The 22,651-nt window shown below is 44.1% G+C and overlaps 1 protein-coding gene across 2 annotated transcripts in view; it reads right to left on the reverse strand.

The window, feature by feature from the left end:
* Window positions 1-16,815, reverse strand: part of PRICKLE1 (prickle planar cell polarity protein 1) — a 68,007-nt gene extending 51,192 nt beyond the window's left edge. For both annotated transcript variants that reach the window (XM_086748229.1, XM_086748237.1), the window contains exon 1: window positions 16,664-16,815. The gene's annotated coding sequence lies outside the window, so the exon portion shown is untranslated. The remainder of the gene's footprint in view (window positions 1-16,663) is intronic.
* Between the last annotated feature and the right edge of the window lie 5,836 nt (window positions 16,816-22,651).

The raw sequence follows: 22,651 nt of genomic DNA on the forward strand, positions 1-22,651 counted from the left end.
ATCACAGGCCTGACTCCCTGTCACCCAATGGCCAAGTTAAGTACTAGGCAACGTGCATTTCATAGTAGCTCTTGCTTCCATTTCCCTATGTTGTGCTTTTGCCCACTCAAGAGACAACTAGCAACATGAAATCCAGAACAGGAAGACAACAGCAGTAAAAGAAACCTTAAAGGCGTCCTAGGAATCACTTCATTTTTTTTGCCAGTATAAGAGTGGAACAGCATGTTCCCATCACCAGCTTTCTACCGTAACAAATCAACATGCAGGTGTGAACAACTGATTATATGAGGACTGTAGAGACCTACAATTAAAATGTGACATTTTTGTGCAATTATAGCTTCTTCTCAGGACACAGGAGACAGTAACATCACAGAGAAAGTGTCATATTTAGATCCTGAATATAAATTGCATACATGAGCAAACAACTGGGAGGAAAAGACAGAAGAAAAAGGCAGGAGGACAGGAAGATTCCTCGAGGAGGTTAAACTGCTGCCACACACGAATACCCTGTTAAACACTGACCAAGGATTTGTATGCCATGTGGGAGAATGTTAATTGTTTACAGGTACTCAGGGCTGGAGGACTTGGATGAATACCAGGAAGCAGTGCTGAGAAAGTCCATTGTACAATTAATAAGAGAGGAATCGCTGAAGGAGGCACTTTCATTTAAGCCCATCCTGCTAGTTCCTAACCTAATTATTTACCACTGAGAGTTTCCTTTCCCAAGATTGAATTCAAGGAACAAAAAAACACCCCTAAAATAATGTTTTATTTTTCTTGTGGGAAGAAGCATACAAAAGGAGACAGGTCTTGTTTGGTGTAGCACTAATCAGTACTTGTAGAAGATTAAAAAAAAAAAAGCCTTCTGGTCTGTTTGAGACTGGCTTCAATGCCTGCCATGCAGGTGATTCATTATTAGCACCTCTGTCTCACAGCCCCATCAAAAAGTCTATAAGCTAGTAACAGTTTTCACGTTAACAAAATAATGCTCACAAGGACTTAAAAACTCTCAAACTATAAGCCTAAAACTCTGAGAAAATCACTATTTTATTTTTAAACAATATTTTAGTTAAGTTGGCCAGATGTTTGAGTTCTGTAGTGCCAGCAATCCCTCTCCATTTATTTTATGCAGAAGATTTTCTGAATCTATTTTGCACAAGTGTAATTCTGCTGCAGTTGGACTAGTTTAATCCAGGTGGAGGAGTTCACCCTGCACGCAGCTCAGGGTTCAGCACTCAACAGCTTTGATCCACAAATCTTCTGGCCACAGGCTGTATAAGACTGTCATCCTTTCTCTTGTTGGCCAGGTGAGTTGCATCTCTCCCATATTTGATGGTGATCCTGCATCCGTGGAAAGAGATGGACACTGCCACTGGAAGGCACAACCCACCTGAAGTCTCAGGGACCTCCTGAGGTGTCCCTTCTCTTCCCAAGGCCATTAGAGGCAATCTGTGGCAGCTGCAGCCTGCATCCCAAGTAGGATTACTCTGCAAGCCTGAATTTAGCACCTGCCCATCCTTCCTTCAACAGGAGGACCAACAGTTACTGACCCCAAACAGCCTCCTCATGATTACCTAATGTTAACAGTATGTGCACAGAGACACATGAATTCTTAAGTCAATAAAGTGTCCTTCTCCTGTGGTCTCAGGCAGGCCTATCTTACTCCCATACCTGCAGGACAGGCTCACTTCAGTGCAAAAGCTTCCCAGGAATGAGTACGATAAGGAAGCGTTTTTTTGGCTATTCAGCAGAGCCCATTTCTTCCTCCCTCTGCTGTCTCCCAAGCCTGGTTAAACTAGTTTGGGCAGCTTACCAAGGGCCTAGAGAGAGACATCAAAGTGCTTGCTTTCCTTCTGTTGTCTCCTGTGTTTGTGGAGCAGCTGTTGTCAGGCTCCTGTCTCCATCCGAGCACTCTGACAGCCAGCAAACCCCTTAAAACCTCACAGAGCCACCACCACCCCAACAGCCAGCACATGTCCTCATCCGGCCAGAGGGTCTTCTGGGGAATGAACTCCTGGTGAGGAAAAGCTCGGAGTGCCACAGCCTGCCAGGCTCCTGACATACCCCTCTGGTCAGCTGGGGCAACCTGAGGCCGAGGGCTCTGCCTCACTTCACATTCTCTGTTCTCTACCCACAAAGTCATGTCCACCTTCTCCCAACAGGATAAATGGAGCCTGATGTCACCTCAAAAGATGTATATCTATATATATATCTTTAGGTTTATGGGCAGAGACCTTCAAGCTTGTTCCCTTTTCCTTTGGGTTTCAGTATAATTTTGGACAGTGGCAAATTAGCAGAGTCAGCAAGCAGAGGAAGGGAAAAAAATAGTCTGTTCTCTGCATTGGCAGGTTGCTGTCTGTCCTTCAAATCCATTTATTTCACTCATTTCAAGCAGAATTACAATAATTTGAGGGAAATTAAAAAGCAGACCTTATATTTTGCTCTCAGTGCCACAGCAAACCAGCCTTTTAAACAAGTCCTAAACTTCAGGCTTACAATACAGTCAGGTCAGAGCGCCTGGAGCACCGCAAAGCGCGCCTAAACAGGCACAGGAGAGCTCGTTTCCTCGCAGCCAGCAATCGCTTCCAACACCTCCTCCTGCGAGACCGCAGGGGCGGCTTTCCACAGCGCCCGCCGACACCGGGCCGATCCGCGGCCCTGCGGCCTCCGGGCAGGGCCCCGCCGGCGGCGGCAGCCGGGCTCACCGCCAGCGTACGGGCGCCATCTAGCGGGGCCTTCGCGCGCCGCTCCCGCCGGTTTCTCCCTCCGGTGCCCCGGAGCGGTACCGTGGGCCGCCCCTCCCCGCCCGGCCCCAGGCTGAGGGCACGGGGGAAGGGAGCTCCCGTTTCATCGCCCTTCCCTTCAGCCGCCATCACGAGTCACGCCTCTCCCAGGCGAGGAGAGCGGAGCACCGGGCGGTTTTCCACCAGCACTGTCGGGCCTCTGCTGGAAACCCATAGCTGCCATGAGCTTTATGCGCCCCACCAGTCAACTGCCGTCTTGGAGTCTGTACGTGGCATTCACCCAGCCTGACAGGGCTGCTAAACCCCTGTTGCAATGTTTCAGTATTTAAATGAAAATATCATAAAATAGTTTGGAAGAGACCTTTAAAGGTCATGTAGTCTAACCCCAATGCAAGGAGCAGGGACATCTCTGACCAGATCAGGTTGCTCGGAGCCCCGTTCAACCTGGCCTGGAATGTTTCCAGGGATGGAGCATCCACCACGTCTCCGGGCAACATGATTCAGTGTTCCACCACCCTCGGCGTAAAAAAAATTCCTTATATCAAGTCGAATCTACCTCCTTCTATTTTAAAACCATTACTCCTCATCCTATCACAACAGACCCTGGTAAAGAGCTGCTCCTCATCTTCCCTATAGGCTCCCTTTAAAGTACTGAAGACTGCTATAAGGTCTCCCTAGATTGTTATTAATTTTCCACATTTGTCAGCTATACAGTTTCAAGGTGACTATTCCCAAGCATTCTGCAGACAGCCAGCACAACCCTAATATCTGAAATCCACCCACACCTTCCCAGGTACGGTCTGCCCTCCATGCTGGTAACGCATCTTCCAGTGCTGGCCCAACAGCTACAGAAGCACTTCTGTTCTGGAGATGCAGATCTCAGGCTTTCTTACAGAAGTGTGCTTGGTGTGCACCCATTGTGTTACAGCTGCAGCACACACGTAGAAGTCTGTGTGTCTTCTGAGATGTCTCTCAAGGGTCAAATTCATACCTGTACCAAGCTGTGTGCATATTCTAGAAATATAGAAATCATTATTTTGCAGTATGCTCTTCTGATATTTGTTTTATTCCATGAAGTCTTGCACAACAAACTAATTTGTAGATGAGAGTTGGAAATGTTTCAAGGGAAAGAAAATTGAGGCTTCCAGAATGCTGTTAGACATAAATGTTACAAAATTGTCTTTAAATAGCAATTTTTGAAAGATATGAGTAAATATATCTTTTCTATATACCCTTCCACACAGTGTTCCAACTTTTAATCATTTTTACCTTCCTTAAACAGAACAAAGTCAGATAAAAAAACTTAGAGCCTGTTGGCATTATTTAAAAAGTTCCTTTACTTCCCCCCCCCCCACACATGTGAGTGACTTTTGTCCTGAATACATGCATATTCTTAACGAGTTTTAAACACTTTGTACACCATCACATGGACCTGTAACTGAGAAGAAGGTTTACTCAACAGGTGCCATACACTCCTGATCCCATACATTTTTGCTTACTGCCACAGAAGACACAAGCACTATGCATTTATCAGAGGCCTCGTCAGAAAGCATCTGTGTGAGAAAGCTAGCTTTTAAAGATGCCTCAAATAGGCACATAGTGACTTATTCAGTAGTCATAGTTTTTGGAGTACCTACATATAAATCAAGACACAAGCAAATGGGTCTGGAACTATTTACTAGAAGGACTGCTTCCTAAAATTTACTTTGGGTTTGTTGCTACTTCCAAAACAGATCCATGTCTTGCAGAAGTGTTGCACCATCAGCTCTGTATTTTGTGGTGACAACTCCTCAACACTACCTATAAACAAGTTTAAGGCCTGGATCTCTACATACATCTCCATTTCCTGAGGTCAAGTCTTATGTCACCAGTTTCCCAACAGGCAGAAAATTACTTAAGTCTCCTCATACTCATCAACCTTATTACAAGATACTGTCTTTGACTAGTTGTTGAACACTACAACTAATGAAGAGCCAGAAGGATGCTCCTCTACTCCCATATCTTTTGCAACGGAAGCTGCTTTGTCCATGAAACTCATAGGGTGCTTTATATTGCTTGGCAAAGATTTCAGTCTGTCTTCAAGCTTGCTGTAGATATCAATTTGCATTAAAGACTGATTTTCCCAGAGAGTCTCATACTCTAGCCACAGCACCCTTTTGTTTCTCTTGTACCCAAAGATGACTTTTGCACATTGGACTTTATGCTTAGAAAGTACTCCAAAAGTAGTTTCTCTTCTAGCCATGCATTGCAGCCTCCACAAGAACAGCTCTCAGAAGAGCTTAAGAGTATTCCAAAACTAGTATGATTTGAGATTTGAGTCTCAAAAGCCATCGGATCAAAAATGAATAAAACCTGCCACCGGGAAGATTGCCTGTACATCTCTGCATTCAGAAGGCTCTCAGTTCCCTACTCCACAACAAGAATTGCTCTACCAGAACAAAACTGAGAGGCATCCAGATCTTACGTAAAAGTATATTTGATTGACATGTATATATATCCCTAACACCCACCCTTCTCTGCCCCCACCGCTCCTCACATCAGCTATGGGCAAGCACTACCGCACATGATCACAGCAGTTCACAGCAGCAGTGAACATCACACCTCAGCTTAGTCTCCATCATCGTGCTACCTTACTGTCTGACAACTATACAAAAAAAACCCCCCACAGTTAAAGCTACAATCAATTAACAATAAATCAAATATCTAAATCGCTTTGATTTTTCCCTGTGCTAAGTAACTGGAAATTTAGCAGGGACCAGGGAGAACTTGCTATTGGAACTACTGTAATCAAGAGGTCAGAAGCTGCTTGTGCATCACCTCGGAGGCTGGGAAGCCTCCTGAAGATGGAGGTCTGCAACACTACAACCCTGTGCAGCACAGCAAGCTTCTGCTGCATCTTCTGTCCCTGAAACTTCACTGATACATACAGCCACCACACTTTTGCCTCAGTCTTCATGAGCAAGTGCTCTAACCACATCAATCAAGCCATAGAAGGTGAAAGCAGGGACTGGGAGAATGAAAAACTGCCCACTGTAGCAGAAGAGCAGGTTTGAGACCATCTAAGGAACCTGAAGGTGCAAAAGTCCATGGGGCCTGCAGAGATGCATCTGCAGGTGCGGAGGGAAGTGGTAGATTAACTTTCTAAGCCACTATCCATCATATTTGAGAAGTCATGGCAGTCCAGTGAAGTTCCCACTGACTGGAAAAAAGAGAAACATAACCTTCAGTTTTAATAAGGAAAATAAGGAAGACCCAGGGAACTACAGGCTGGTCTTACCTCTGAGCCTGGCAAGATCATGGAGCAGATCCTTCTGGAAACTATGCTAAGGCACACAGAAAATAAGGAAGTAATTGATGACACCCAATGTGGCTTCACTAAGGGCAAATCATGCCTGACCAATCTGGTGGCCTTCTACAATGGCATTACAGCATCGGTAGATAAGAGCAACTGACATCATCTACCTGGACTTGTACAAAGCATTTGACACTGTCCCACAAGACATCCTTCTCTCTAAACTGGAGAGGCATGGACTTGACAGATGGACTACTGAGTGTATAAGGAATTGGCTGGATGTCCATACCCAGAGAGTTGTGGTCAATGGCTCAATGTCCAAGTAGAGACCAGTAATGAGTGGCGTTCCTCAGGGGTTGGTATTGAGCCCGGCCCTGTTCAACACCTTTATCGATGACACGGACAGCAGGATAGAGCGCACCCTCAGCAAGTTAGCCGACAACACCAAGTTATGTGGTGTGGCTGACATGCTGGAGGGGAGGGACGCCATCCAGAGGGAGCTTGACAGGCTGGAGAGGTGGGCCTGTGCCAACCTCCTGAAATTCAACCAGGCCAAGTGCAAGGTTCTGCACATGGGTCGGGGCAATCCCAAGCCCAAATACAGGCTGGGTGGAAAATGGATTGAGACCAGCCCTGGGGAGAAGGACTTGGGAGTGCTGATGAGAAGCTCAACATAAGCTAGCAATGTGCACTTGCAGCCCAAAAAGCCAACCACATCCTGGGCTGCATCAAAAGAAGTGTGGCCAGCAAGTCCAGGGAGGTGATTCTCCCCCTCTGCTCTACCCTGGTGAGACCCCACCTGGAGTTCTGCATCCAGCACTGGAGCCCCCAACATAAAAAGGACATGGACCAGTTGGAGAGGGTCCAGAGGAGGGCCACGAAGATAAGAGGGCTGAAGCACCTCTCCTATGAGGACAGGCTGAGAGAGTTGGGGCTGTTCAGCCTGGAGAAGGCTCTGGGGAGACCTTATTGCAGCCTTCCAGTACCTAAAAGGGCCTACAAGAGAGCTGGAGAGGGACTTTTGACAAGGGTACGTAGTGTTAAGACAAGGAGTAATGGCTTAAAAATGAAAGTAGATTTAGATTTAAGGAAGAAATTCTCTACTGCAAGGGTGATGAGGCACTGGAACGGGTTTCCCAGAAGAGTTGTGGATGTCCCATCCCTGGAAGTGTTCAAGGCAAGATTGGATGAGGCTTTGAGCAACCTGGTCTTAGTGGAAGGTGTCCCTGCCCGTGGCAAGGGAGTTGGAACTAGATGAGCTTTAAGGTCCCTTCCAACCCAAACCATTCTGTGATTCTATACTAATGAAGCAATCTCCTGACTTTTTGGGAGGTGGGGGATTAAAGTTGAAGGGGAAAGCTCAAGAGGCTAAACACCACAGCATTTTCACTCTCACCATAATCAAGTTGGAGATAAAATTTAACTGATAAACTACATCTACCACATTCTTAAAGTTTAAAGAGATTCTCTTACGGACACCTGCGATTTGCTACTCAAGCAGAAAACAAAAATTCAAATAAGCCAACAGACCTACTTAAAGTTAGAATATATTGCAAGAGTCAACCATTTCATGTTATTTTTTAAACTCTAAAAAGAGGCAGTCAAAGCAATGTTTCAGTTAGGTAGAGAATGCCGCATTAATTTAAAAAACTAAATAGTGGTGAAGTTGGAGTCTGTTGCACTGGTTAATGAATGAGGTGACTGTTTTCAAAGATATCCACACATGCACAGATCATAGCTAGCATGAACCGTTTTTACAGCACTGCTGTATAATCTCATTCAGTTATTTGACTACTGATGGTAATTAAGGACCATAATCCATTGCAAAAAAAATAAACAAATGTGAGCAATCACCAAAACTTAGGCAATGGCAGAAATTGTGTGCGGATGGTCCAGGTTTATTGCGAAGTACTTAACGGTTCAGACAAAATTTGAAGTTAAAGTTCTTGAGTATGTACAAAACATAAGAATGGAGTCAAACACTTTATAAACACAGGGAAAACAACAATAACCGAGAAAGTTTTAAGTAGAATTAGTACCTTGAACCTGGACAACAAGGAAGAAGATTCACAGATGAGAACTAGTAAAGCAATAGAAAACCACCAAGAAAGTGTAAGTTGTATGGATAGAGCCCATCCAGCCTTCTTTCTGTCGGGACTTGCACAGGAATACAGCTACACCCCAGACTTTTTGCAGGATCTGACTCTAGTCAGGTAAGTACTTTACCATGCACATTGCTTATTAACTACTAAAATGAATGTAGTAGTACCAAGGTATTAAATCACAGAAATGTGCATCTTGATTAGGGGTACAGGCTGTAACATATTATATATGAAAATGAAACATTATGTACGAAAAGAAACAAGCACAGCAACTGGTATCTAGAAACCAAAGTCACAGTGGCACATTGAACAATTTTAGGTTAACCAGGCTCACTTAAAAATAGAAACCAGAGGCTGGGCTCTTCTCTCACCCCATTTTACATGTCTTTACTTCCATTGATTTCAAGTGGAGTTCTTCACAATTTATGCCATTGTGAGAGGTGAATCAAGCCTTGTGTGTTTGAAAGGAAACTGCAGACATGTTTCCCACCAGAGTGCAGGGGGAGATTTTAAAAAAACACAAGTATATGAACTGTGAAACCGATAGAGTACACAGGCAAAGGCAGGCAAAGAGGCTCTAGCTGGGGGTGGTGGTGGGGAACTTGCAGCTTATCCAGGGTGGCATGGCTTGTTTTTTATTTTTATTTATTTATTTTTAAGACTTGATATTGGCATTAAGAAGTTATGTGTCCAGCCATTAAACTGTCTTTAAAAGAAAATTTTAGAAATAAATATTGCATTTTCTTTCTGACCAACATTTATCTTTTCCTACAGTAATTCTACAAAAAGGAGCAGGCCATTTTCTTTGCCTAGGACACAGACATTCCATTCCCAGAAACTAGGACGTGGGGAGAGGTCTGAACTATTTCCATCACTAGAAACAGTGCCTAACCATCACTCATACCCAAACTCAAACAGATGATCTTCCAAAACCCTTCAGGATCATCTTGACAACTAATATTACAGTAGTTAGAAAGAGTGACACTTGCGACTGGAACTCAAGTCAGACAAAGTATTAGATGATTTATAGCTGACAAAAGCACTTCATGGTTTGGACCTATGGCACAACAGAAGCTACAGCCTTGTGATCTTTTTTTTTTTGTTTAGCAGCACGTGGAGTAGGAAGCTCCTCTTTCACCACCCCAGTGAGCAACTTTGTGCACTAACACAATCCTTGTACCAGTCTGTACTGATTTGGGAAGCTCACTTAAAACAAAAAAGCAAGAAAACCCCCAAATGTTTTCAGACCATCTCTACATCCCTCTCAAGCTGTGTCAGCACAACGAAGCAACAGTGCAAGGGAAATAGCTTGAGTATTTTATAGAGGGAATACAGACTTATTTCAGTGTTTTATCAGGCTTCTGCACCATTGTAATGCACGATTGAAGTCATTCATACTCATTCAGAGTCCAACACTGACAGAATATTACCGTAACTGCCTGTTTGGAAGTGCTTCTCTCCCACCTTCACTTGTGTTCACAACCAGTGTCACAGCTCACATACTGGTTTTTAACTCTCCCCCTGCACTCCAGCAGGAAGATGTGTTGGCAGCTTTCTTTCAAGAACAAGTCTAGATTCTCCTCTCACAATTGCCTTAGATATTAGCTGGTTTAATACTCAGAGCAGGAAGAAGGTAAATGCACAGAATTGCACGAAGGAGGATGACTTCTACCTATGGAAAAAGTGTTGCATAATTCAAGATATACCTGCTGATTTTCAGGAGACCTGTTCTTTCAGAGCATTAGTCTCCTTCCAGAGGCCATGAGAAAGTGGAAAGACACCCAAGAACAAACACATATGCCCTTGAATATCCACCTTAGAGTGTTGCAGAGTTAGTATTTAGATGTTAAACACTGACTTACACATCAAAGAAAAAAAGCCTTGAATGAACAGGAGTCTAGTATTACCTCAGTTCCTAAAATAAGGCTACCAAGTATACCTTTGTGCTACTATACCACAGTCAAAGAGTCCTCACCATATCAGTACTTCTCTATAACATTAGCCCCAAGCTAATAAGACATCAATTAATAGGTCAAAAAGGTTTATAAACAGCTACAGTACAATATGAGACACATAGGGAAACATTAGAACTTGACCTACCAAAATTACAACCTAAAAGGTGGCAGATTCAGAACTGGACAATAGAGCTGAGTGTCATGGGAGATTTTCCAAAGAAATCTGAAAAACAATAAACCTGCAGCAATGAAACATATGCCTGCTTGTCACTGTAGTCACTTCAGTTCAATCAAATAGCTGCATTGCTCAGGTTCAATATATTGAGGGCTACTCTGAAACCATAAGAGCTGTTCTTGCATGAAATCAAGAGTTTTATGTAACTGGAAAATCACACACTGAGAAGGAAACGGGCTATTAACCTGCACCACTGAACTATAGCTTCACACCACCTGAAATACCCTGCAAAGATTGTCTGCATGAAAGGTCAGGGAGTAAAGCCTGATGTTCACTGAATTCACAAATAGCCAAATCAACCATTCAGCTCACTAACCTACTCGTCAGCATCCTCCCCGGCAAGATCTTCCATTGCTATTTGGAAGCTCATACTTGAGCACAACAGCACCGCATAGGGCTCCCTCTTTCCATGTGGATACTCTCTCCAACCTCACCCAAGTACATGGCTCCCTTCCCCAGGGCCTACTAAGGGGAGTACAGTGCCGTGCAGAAGTGGACCTGTGCTCTGGGAAAGAGCTGCTGTAACATAACCGCTTGCTTTTTTTAGGTAGCTCACATTCCTCCTGAGTAGTAGTGGTACCTCCTTAGTAGATACCTGCTGAAATCTAAACCCATGGTGAGCTGCTGAGAGGACAGAACAAAGCTGCCTCCTGGGTAACAACATCCTTACCAGGCTGGAAGTTACGTACTGTTCCGGTTCCTTGGCACATATGAGAGCCTGGTCCGCTTTCTATGTGTTTGGCAGTACTCTAAGACATTTGTTGGCTATTGGCCTGCCAAGCTGTTTAGGCTTTTGAGTTCCTTTGCACTCGCTTTATATTATTAATTTTGTTAAATGTAAACATATCTGCTGTGTATCTTATTCCAATATTCCATATGCACAGAACAAACTCATTCCAGTCCTAGGATGAATGGGAACTCAATATTTATCACACAAATCCACCGTGCTTTGCAAACAAGACAAAAAAAAAAAAAAAAACAAACAACAGAGTCTCACAACGAAGTTATCCATATGATCTTTCTGATGAGCAAAGCATGAGAAAACAGTTCAAAGCCCTCTGCAAGCCATATGTATACTTTCACAAAAGACATCTGCAATTCACCAGTGAGGTTCTAGACCTAGCATAATTCATTTAGCAGTCTGTACACAGACATGCAAATACACTAGGTTCAGACATTTCTTCAATGCCTTCAGAGAATTCATTTTAAAGTATATAAATATCCACACTTTGAATAGTCATGTCAGCATGTGAAGCTTTTATTTTTTCTACAAAAATATTTCAGCCTCCTTGCAGGAATCAGTAAATATATATATTAGTCCTAAAGTATACACACCAACACATGCAATTTCTTTCCATAAACACTTTTGAACTTCTGAGTAATTAACTGCAACACTTGATTACAAAAAGAGATCTTTAAAAAAATATCTTCACTAATCACGCACTAATTTTGAACATACTTGAAAACAAGTCAGCTTTTACTGCAGTTAGACAAGCCAATCCACGCTTGAAAGCGCAAGGCGGCTTTCAATTTGCGCCATGGTTATTGCGCGTTTGTGTTGCTACAGAAACAGGCCGTGGGTGAGGGCAGTGTCCCACCAGCCCATGCGCTCGACGGGTTGAACAGGAGTGCTGGGCGCCTCGGTGGAGCTTCTTGCTGAGCTAGCACCATCTCCATCACAGGAGCACTGCGTTAATGAAGAGATTAGGGGAGGGCAAAATGGGTAAAACTGAGCAATCACAGCGCTTGTATCGGAGGTGGTTTACATCGCTCCAGTGAGCAGCATGGGAATGCAGAAGAGATGTGTGCTTTTAGGAGCGGTATAGCAGTATCTGCCTAGGTACATTTAAAGATTCAATTGCACAATTCTTAACATGCAAGTTTTTCATTTCAGTCTTTTTAAGACTGGTGAGACAAGATGCAGCTTTCCTACAGAACAACAGGATGCACGAGTCCTACCACGCAGTGTCAAGCTTAGGTTGCTATATTCGTAACTGCATCTATGTTCTTATTTTCTTTTTAAAACACTCAAACATCTTCAGAAATGAAGATGTTTGGACAATGAAGACTCCCTTTAAGAAAATTTAAGAGACTAACATCAGCCTGCTTAAAAAAAAATCTGCAGGTTTTATTATAAGCGTCATGACATTGACATGCAGCTTTTTAATCCTGCTGGTTGCAATTTTATAAATCAGTGATCAAATCCACCGAGAAGTCAGTTTTTGTACACACCACATTAACACAAGCATTAGACATGGATTTGGCACATTGCCGTCAGAGAAACCTGGAATCGTGTAATATTAAGATTGGGGCTACTTGATGCAAGATTAGAAGGCAACAAGCTCAGAAAGGTGGTTATAAAAACATCACAGAAAACAAAATTTATTTTAAATAAAAGGAAAGAAATCATATTTCAATATTTGGATGGCAGTTGGAAATCCTTTTTTGGCGTGCAGCTGCTCCACGAAGCCAATATTGTGTGTAACTGGAAACATTTCAAAAAAACAGAATTGTTACTAAAGTCAAAGACTGTAATTGCAAGCTGTGGGATCTACGCTTAAATAAAAGAGGGGCAACTGAATAAAACTGTTATAGATATAAACCTACAAGCACACTCCATAACACTTTTATCACTTTACTGCCAACTTGTTAGAACTAGTGAGCAAGGGAGTAAGGGGCGGCATGGAAGAGAAGGAAAATGAAGGGGAGAAGCACATAAGGCAGAACAGCAAGAGCTATTGAGTGCTATAAATCAATGTTTCTAACACAAACTGTAGACAGGAGTACATGACTTTGGTACAGAACAACTGAAATAACACAGTTCCAGCTTTTGTTGATGTGTAATCCACTGGAAATGAAAGGCTTGCCTGAAAGACTGTCTACCCCAGGTTTACTGGCTAGCAAAACACTCTGAGCTTGATAGGTTCAAAATGATCTTGAAGAGCAACTCACCAATCCTATGGTTATATTTAAGAACTTTTACGGAGTTAGCCTTCCAGGCAGAACTCCAAGAAAAGGTAAACTAGCAAAAAAATCTGTCATTTACAGATATTTTACAAAACACTAAAAGTGTTTGTATTGGCTCATACCTCTTGTATCTGAGCACTTCACTCATTTCGTACATTTAAGAAACTTCCTTGCACAAGAACATGCTTGAGAAGTATGGTCAGCTTGTGCTGAGAAGTCATTTGCTCATTTATTTTTGCCAAAAACCCCCATATAATCTATTTAGTGCACAATATAAACAAGGAAAATACAAAGAGGAGGAGTTTTAGCAGACCACTTGTGAAGTTTTCTTCAATAACTGGAAATAACCTTCAACAATGAACCAGCAGGCAAAGAGCTGTAAAAAGTGTGTAATTTTGGCAAATTGTAAAAAGTGTGTAATTTTGGCAAATTGTGATCTGATAGTCTATCTGGGAATTTCTGCCAGAAATGCCACGACTTCAGTGTGCTAGTACATGGAAAACATGTTTCTTCCCATCATTCTTCAGCCATAAGATGGGAGGGGGAAAGATGAGCGATAGCTGTGCTGTATCCTTCCAAGCTGGTTCTTCCCATTATACAACTCCTAATCCAAACAATTTAAGCACACAAGTAAAAGCTACTCATTTTTTGTAAACATTTCCAGGAGCAAGACCTAAGCATGCATGACTTACACCAAGCATACACTAATGACTAGAGCTAACCTCAAGTTTACCTCTGTTTAAACAGCATAAGCAGAAAACAGTGCTGGTCAAACTGAAGCTTAAGGGAGTAAGCTGAATATTGATATAAGCCACTTGGTCATTATGCACCCATCTCATAATCAAGTATTTTTAATGCAATATTGTATCATACAACAATTTTCCCAGAAACACAAATGATGCCCTGCAATTATTAAAAAAAAGTTATATTTCAGAGCATGTTTTTGTACCCCAACAGCAGGGATCTCTTTACTTTAGGATAAGGTAGTGGTAGGAAACAGAAACAAAATCCCGCTTGTTTGTTTGTTTTAAATGGACTTCACCACTGCACATACAATTAACTCTGGAATGCACACGACATCGCATCCAAGCAAACAGAAGCTTTAAATGTAAGAGCAGCTCTCAGTCTGCTCTGTTAGGAGCTGCATACAGCAGCCATTGACAATATATTACGCAAGATCCATATTACAAAGGGAAAGGAATTTTAGGCAAGGATACAAAGCATTAGAAAGGGTCAAAGCAATCTGCAAAGACATCATATGAACCAAATCCATTTAAATTACTCCGTAAAATGCAGACGTTCATTAGCATAGAAAAGTTTCACAGGAAAACAATGACAAAGTAAAAGCCATCTGATTTTCATATGCTACTTAATTGAATATGCCAAATGCATTTAATCTCTTATTATAACCATAGGGGGAGACAGACCAAACTCTTGAAGTTTGAAAAGCCAAGTCATTAGTGTGCCAAGTCATTCTTCAGATCTCCTCCTTATAAACAAACTTACATTCCCAACTTATTATACATGTAAGTAAAACCTGGCTCCCCCTCCCACCCCCTCCATTTCTCCTTCTTTGGAAGACACTTGCTATCTCCTATTCCTGTATTCGAAACATCTTCTTAAATGTTACAAATAACTCGTTTGCTAGGATGAAAAAAAAAAAAAGCAGAGAAACCGTTTTGCCAAAAGCCCGAGTTAAACGTCCTGGTGACCCTAAGATGTAGAATAAGCTAGTTGAAAATGAGATTAATAACATTCTTGCACATATGCATGAAAATCCACACATAATTTGTAGTCTTTCACTTTTAAGTTCAGATGACATTTCTAGCCATTTCTTGCCTTTCCAAACAAGAAAAGGATTCTGATGTTTACGTAAGGTTCTTCTTGCTTCATAAATCTTAAATTGAAACAGATTTTTTTTTTTAAACAACTACCTTCTTCAGAGTTATCATACTACAGGATATTAGGAAAAACCAGACTCTCCTGTTGCTTTTACCCACATCTGACTCCAATCTTAATCGTTTAGCTATTAACCCCGTAAGGTCCCCACACACACACCCTGCCCAGTCGATGTTAAAATTTTTTTATATGACTGATCTGGGCTTACTCATTACAAAGCCTTTTGTTATACAGAAAGAGAGCGGCTCCACGGACCTTGATTTACTGGACACAATTAACTGTGTTGTTGGCAGAACTGCACCAGCGCAGCTCATCCGGGGCTCCGCGCTGAGAAATGAAAGAATCTGTCACTGCAGTCACAGTAAGCACTCTCCTCTCCTCTCCGTTCCCTCTCCAAGCCCACTCTGACCTGCTGACATTTTGGGATGAAAACGTGGCCACTGGGAGATACCTGTGCTGTAGGGGAGTAATATAAATAACAATAATTTCTCTTAGGATTAGTAATAACTAGATCTGAAGGAGGGAAAGCGTATCCTGCTAGGGAATCTCAGTAGTCACTCAGTTTGCCACGCAAAACATGCGGTTTAAAGACCTCAGTTACCAGCTAAACGACAAAACCAGTGCACTTCGCCGGCGGTAACGCTAGCCGTTTATTTTTGCCACCTTTTTAGGTTTTAGCATGTAGGGAATACGCATTGTTAACCTTTAAATCCTCTGTATAAACATTTCTCAGGGAGCTTGTAAAACATCCCCTGCTGCGTCTCCCTTCTCCCCAGCTGACGGCGGGTGCTGTATTTTGCTTTCCCCCGCCACCCCGCCGGGGCACGGTGACAGATTCCCCTCCGAGGCCGCCCCGGGGCCGGGACCACAGCGAAGGCGCCCTGAACTGGGCCCAGCCGGATGAGAAATGGTGACTGCCGGGGTCTGAAATCCACCCCCCTCCATCCCCCTGGGTGGGAGTAAATATTCCGGGAGAAGGGGCGCAGGGAGTGTCCGTCGCCCTGCCAGAGCTCTCCTTCGTTTGAGGAAAGGAAGGGGAGAAGGCGGGGGCTGCCTGGAAGGGGCCACTTGTCACCTTGCTGACAGGCAACAGCCGAGCGTCCGCATCCGGACCCTCGCTCGGACCGGTGGCCCCAGCCCGCCGAGCCTCCCGCACCACTCCCCTCACTCCGGGTCCCGACAGCCGCCGCCGGGCTCCGCGGGACCCCCTCCCCGTTCTCCCGAGCCCGTCCAACAACTCCGCGCACTCCAGCGACGCAGACGAACGCCGGCTCTGGGTTCGGGCGGCTCCTTACGGGCACCCCCCTCCCCGCCCCGGCGATGCAGAGCGGGGCGCCGCGGGAAGGGCTCCGCCGCCAACGGCGCGGTCCCGACGGCGGACGGCGCCCCACCAAACCCTCCGGGCGTCTTGCCGCGGGCTGCCACCCGCACCCACCGGCCTTTCCCCCGCGGGGGCAGCCGCCACTTACCCTCCCCGCAGCGCGGCAGAACCACGGCGACGTATTCCCGGGAGGGGGCAGGCGGGCACCCGGCTCTGCCCCGTGCAGTCAGCGCCGGCGGGAGACGCGCATTCCCGGTCCGCGGAGGGAGGGGAGGGAGCGACTGCCCGCCCGGAGCCTCCTCTACCGCCGGCAGCCTCCGCCGCCCCGCCGCGAGTGGCCGAGCCCCGCGCCCGCTCCCCGCCCTAATGGGGCTCCACCGCCCCGCGCCCGGGACGGCGACATGCGCGTTCCGCCGCGCCCATTGGCTGCTGCCTGCCGCGTCCGCCAATCGCCGTCGGGCCGGGCCGGCCGGCGGCTCGGAAAACTCGGCGGGGCGGGGCGGAGGCGACGGGGCGGGGCGTGAGGGGCGGGGCCCGGGAAGCCCCCGCCCATCTGTCTGCACGGCCCCGCCCATTCGTCTGCCCGCTGGCGGTGACGGGGCGGGAGGAGTGCTGCCCTTTGAAGCTCACAGGGGCAACACTTGTGGAAACTCCTTTTCCCCCCCCAATTTCAGAAGGCCGGGGAGCAGGCAGGGAGCGAGCAGGCTCCCCCTCTCCGTTTCCCCAGGTCGAACTGAGCCCTGAGGCCAATTGCTGCCCTCCTCGCTCCTGCCGCTGAGAGGGAAAGTTAATTAAAAAATTTTCCCGCTACTCTGTGCAGAGATGGGTGACGGAGCCCACTCCGGCAGTATTTGCAGCCCACGGTGTCATCGGTGGGCTCCGCGTACCACCGATTGCTCCCGGGCACTGCTGGAGGGAGCGGTGCCATCGCCCTCCTTGGCCATCAGCCGTCGGCCCAGGACCTCAGCCCTCGCCCTCGGCCTCCTGCGTGTGTGGAGCTGGCAGCCGCCAGATTTAGAAAAGCTCCCTGGGAGGCTTGGCAGGGGTGAGCACTCCCTAAAGCAAAGCAGCCCTGGTGTTACCCTCACCAAGATGGCGAAACGGGTGCGGCAGGCAGTAAAGGGACACTGAGTAGCCCAGAGTACGTTTAAATCCCTTCCCTTATGTTGCTGTTGGCACCTTCGGCATCTGTTTAAGTCACTGGAGTTCGCAGCCCTTGCCTGGGTTGCTCGCACCTCACATCCTTTAGGCAACGTGAATTGAGCTCCTGGTTGTTTAGTGGTCTCATGGTGTTTAAATCCTCCAAAAATCGAGGAGAAGGATGAGTAAAAATGAAGATGTTTATCTTAATGTTGTATTTTTTCGTATAGTTGCAAACTGCAGGGTGAGTTAATTTTTCCACAGTGGCTTCTAAGTGATCGCAACCTCTCCCTGCTTGGTGAAACAGATGTGTTTGGAACTGTGAAAGCTTAATAGAAAACTGAAGTTTGGTCTGTTGTCTGGCAGCATCTCTCTTGATTCTCTAAAGAAGGAATTGAGGTTAGGAAATGGCAATTTTCCCTTCATTATTTGAAGCACATTTGGTTTTCCTGTGTTAGCAGAGTAAGTTTGTTATCTGGAATTCAATCTGATCAAAATGATGTTTCTGTATTGAAAAAAAAAGAAGTTACTGGGGCTAAACCACGACAGTAACACTCACAGGGAGCAACTTCAGACTACAACCCTAGGCTACAACTTTATTACAGGCAAGAGTGTTAAAGCTGCTTATCACCTTGAAAGTTTCAGCTGCAATCCTAACCCTGGGTGCTCAGCTCTCTGTTTCCTTGCAGCCTGGATGTAGTATCACCATCATATTGCTGAACATTTCCTCTTAAATCTTAACCAGGTCTGAAAATAAACATTTTCAGATTGCATCTGCATGGAAGCTTTCGTAGAGAAAGCAAAGACACTTGTAGAGACAGGTGAAACCTGTCTCCATCAAAAAAAAGTCTCCATCACTTTTTCCATCAGAATTAATTTGGATGTCTCCTATAATTTAAGAAAAAAAACGAGGAAGGATGAAGTAGAGACCTGAAAAAATGAATACATTCTAAAGGGAATACAAAGAAAAGAGTCGCAAAGATGGCAAAAAGTCTGCTTGTAGAGATCTGCTGCTAAAGAGCTGTTTGTCCCTTGTCCTGTGTTCTTCCCTGCCACCTAGTCAAGCATTTCTGTAGCACTTATCACTAAGATCTAAATACATTTAGACGGTGCTGGCAGCACTGCATGATTTCCCTCATTTACTTCTTCCCACTTGAGGTTCCAAAGGCATAGGAAATAAGATTGCTTGGCTTTTAAATAACCTTGTCAAAGGTGTTTACAGTCATATATTAGCAGATCTGAATCTGGAATGAAAGAATTTATGGCCAATGCACTCTTTTAAGTTGTATATCTGTTTATCTGATCCTCACTTTACAAATGTCTCTAATTAAGCTATAAACTTGGTTTCTACTTAACCATATGGGTAAGCCTGGGAAGTTTTCTATAGTAATGTAATTTACCCGTTCTACAGCCATGTCTGCAATGCAAATCCAGCATAACTGCTTTAATAACGTTACGGCCTGCTCTGTTTTTCACAACATGGACAGAAATCAAGCATGTCCAAGTTACCAACTGTAGTCTTGATGAAGGAGTGCAGAGTTTTGTGTTTGGACCTATGGGACTTTGTGTCAGGGAGAAAATGCGCCCATAACCCTGCAAACAGTAGGAAACAAGATTAAAAAAATGCAAGTACTAGGGAAGGGGCTATAATATTCTCCATATTTGTTTTCACATTTGGCTCCCTTGTGATTTTGTTGCATTCTACCCTCAGGTACTGTTTGCAATTTTTATTTGGATGCACTTTTCATTTTGTAGTCTGGATACTTTGAAGATGGTGTCAACTCTGCCACTGGAGTGGGTTGAGAGAGGGTATAAGAAAAACTTGCACATAAGAGTTGCCCAAAGTTACAATATCTATTTGTATATCTTAAACTTTTATTAACTATTTCATAAATATTTATGCAAGAAAAAGATGTCTAGGCTACTTATAAGCAACTTTAAAAGGGGCTTGAGTCTCAGCTTTGTTACCTTGACTTGGTAAAAACCCTAATTTGTGTGGGACTTACCTGTTGTATGAAAAATGTATTCTAAAATATATTTGATATTTAGGATTTTTCTTGAGGAAGTAGTGCTGACAGATATCATGAATCTCATGTGAAAAATGGATCTTTTGGCCAATGTTGCAGGAGCTTTTTTAAAAATCTAATATATGAAAGGTTTTCATGTGATTTTGAAGTAGGGGGAAAAGCATCTGTATAGGTTCACCCAGGTACCCTGGAAGGAAATGCCTAGAGCAATCCACCAGACCTTCTTTTCCAACCCTACCTCTTCCAGTGAACACTTAGAATATTTCTTGTTTTCAGTGTCTCATGTTTTCATCTTGAAAGGACTAACACTTGATAGGCGAGAGGTTGCACAAAACTGGTTTTGTGTAAACCTTATGTACAGAGTTGCGACTGCAACTGCAGGTAGGCAAACAGAAATAGCTTCTTAACTAGGTAGCCAAAATATAATCCAGCACTGATGTAGTTTTGAGGCTACCCAAGCTGGGAAGAGATGGCTGGACCAGATGGCCTCCAGAGGTCCCTTCCAACCCTGAAAATTCTGTGATCCTATGATCTAGAGTGTTGGATTCGGCCAGTACAGAAGATACAGGTCAGGCTGTGCTGTGTAATTACTAAAGCGGTTTAAGTACTGGGAAACAGGAAAAGGCCGTGCCTGGAGATGGAAAGTTTGAGTGAAGCACAGCAGTCTATATGCTGACATTAGGCCACCCCACAGGTGTCTACCTGGTGTTTTTACTGTGTATTTAGAACAACATTTACCTTAGATTAGGGGCGAGGTTTTAATTTTTTGCAAGGTCAGATTGGACAGTTTTTCTTTGGTTTAGTTTTTCGCTGTTGTGTGAAGCACAGGCAAACTTTTGGGATCATTTGGGGACTTTTGAGGAGGAACTGTGCTTTGACTGCTGCTGCTCACTTTCTACAACACTATGCATTGGATTTATACTTTCTCTTTTTATTTCTTAGTCTTTCTTTACGAAGGGAGCCCACAATGGGTGCAATGCCCATTTGCCCCCAAATTCTTTTCCTTTTCCTTCTAAGTAGCAGTAGGAATGCCTCAGTTTCCCTCTTTGCATGCAGAGAATAAAACTGTCTTACACCACATGGGTCTTGTAAAGCTTAGTTAATGTTTGTGCAGCTCTTGAGCTTTTCAGACAAAAGCTGTATAGAAGCACATCAATATCAATATCAAGAAGAGCACCTTGTTCTAGTTCTGTGTTGGGTGCTTCTGGGCCACTTCAACTGGAATCAAGTCATCTTTACTGCCAGAAGTGATTAGGCATAAATTTTCAAATGCTCATTCTTTAAACCCAACTCTTCCTTTGGCAGGTAACCAGCAATATGTTCCATACCAGTTGTATAGTTTTGGCTTAAAAAAAAGGTGTTAAGAGCAAGTTTTCAAAATGCCATGGGTTTCTTTCCCCACTGCCTTAGCAAATGTACTGCTTTCCTCCTCTATATCCTCAGGACCCTCAACAATCTACATCAAACCTCCTCCGAGTGCTGGGTGGTCTTTGCAGGGTAGCTGGAAAGCTGGTCACCAGTCGTTTGAATCAGGGATAGGCTGAGGAGTACTATCACCCCATCTCAGCATCCAGATTTGATTTCTTTTCCCATAACAACCTGCATGTAGCATGCATGGAGGGAGGGAATTGCATCCTGATACAGAGTCAGGACAAAGCTGGAATGCATGCTTGCATTTGGAAGAAAGGATAGCTTCTCAGGTTTTCCAGTTCAAGTATTGTTCCAGGCTACAGGAACAATACTTGTTTTTGCAATAGTCCTTAATTTTTGTTTCACAGCTCTCCTGCTGATTTTTGCCTTTTTTTTTTTGTTTGTTGTTGTTTGTTCTGACCTTATCCCTTGGCTCTAAAACTTTTTCAACTTTTTCATTCCTTCCTAATATCTTTTTAAAGGTCAGCTGAATCCTTGCACGGCCTGCTAAAAAGCCCCTTATGGGTTTCATTCCCAGGCATCATCAACATTTAGTAACTCTCTGTATTCTCTCTACTTGGCCTAAAATGTCATCCTTATAGGAAGGTTTCACGCCCTACCTTTGATCACAGACTTCTCCATTGGTTCTTCTAGCCTGATAATCTCCTATGGACTAGGATAAAAGGGCAACTTGACTGAGATGAAAAGAACAACGTTTGGTTTACAATACACATATGTAATCCCAGTCCTGTTTCTGAGATTCGCTGTTGTGCCTTGTGCTCCCTCCTGCCAGAGCTGGAGTCAGTCCTGCTAGCTGCAGTGACGTTTGGAGCAGCTCTTGGAAAACATCCCGATGTCTCTGTAGCTTTCCCAACCGTGGATGATTGTACTCTGCCTTCTGAGTGGTCTCAGATGAATCTACTTGTATTCAAGAAATAATGGCAAAACTCCCTGCATTTCTCTAGTTCCAGATGAATACTCAGAAACCCAGTGATCCTTTGCATATCTGTTTCCCAGTCCCACCAGGCGTTAGACTCTTCTCTGTATGTCTATGAGGCTACCTTGGATTTTTCACAGTGTTTTCCCCGAGTGTGGCCATTCCATTGCCTGGAGGTTTTTCTGTTTGAAGAGGAGACACTGAGATTGAACAACCTTCTGTTGTCCCTGCTTTGAGAGATGAAACAGCTTCGAGAGCATATGTCTGATCCCACATCCACTGAGACACTTGATGATTAGCCATTTCGTAAGATCAACCCAGATTTATGAGTACTTCACAGAAAAAAAAAACTAGATAGAAGCCAATAAATATTATTTTGGATAAATATCTATGGTGATTTTAAGAATCTTTTGTTCTTATTAAATTCAATTTACTTAAAATTTACACTTTGAGAAGCCAAAGTGTTAGAAGTTAAGGATAATATGCCATACCATTTGTCCTTTTCCTATACTGGCACAAGTATAAATCACAACCTTAACTTGATTAGCTTTTGTTTCACTGTGTTATGGTTTTAACATTATTTAAACAGAGTTCCGTATTTAACTGTGTAGAAGATCTTAAT

This window comes from Chlamydotis macqueenii, chromosome 1 (assembly GCF_036417535.1).
Source record: "Chlamydotis macqueenii isolate bChlMac1 chromosome 1, bChlMac1.mat, whole genome shotgun sequence".
Classification (NCBI taxonomy): domain Eukaryota; kingdom Metazoa; phylum Chordata; class Aves; order Otidiformes; family Otididae; genus Chlamydotis; species Chlamydotis macqueenii.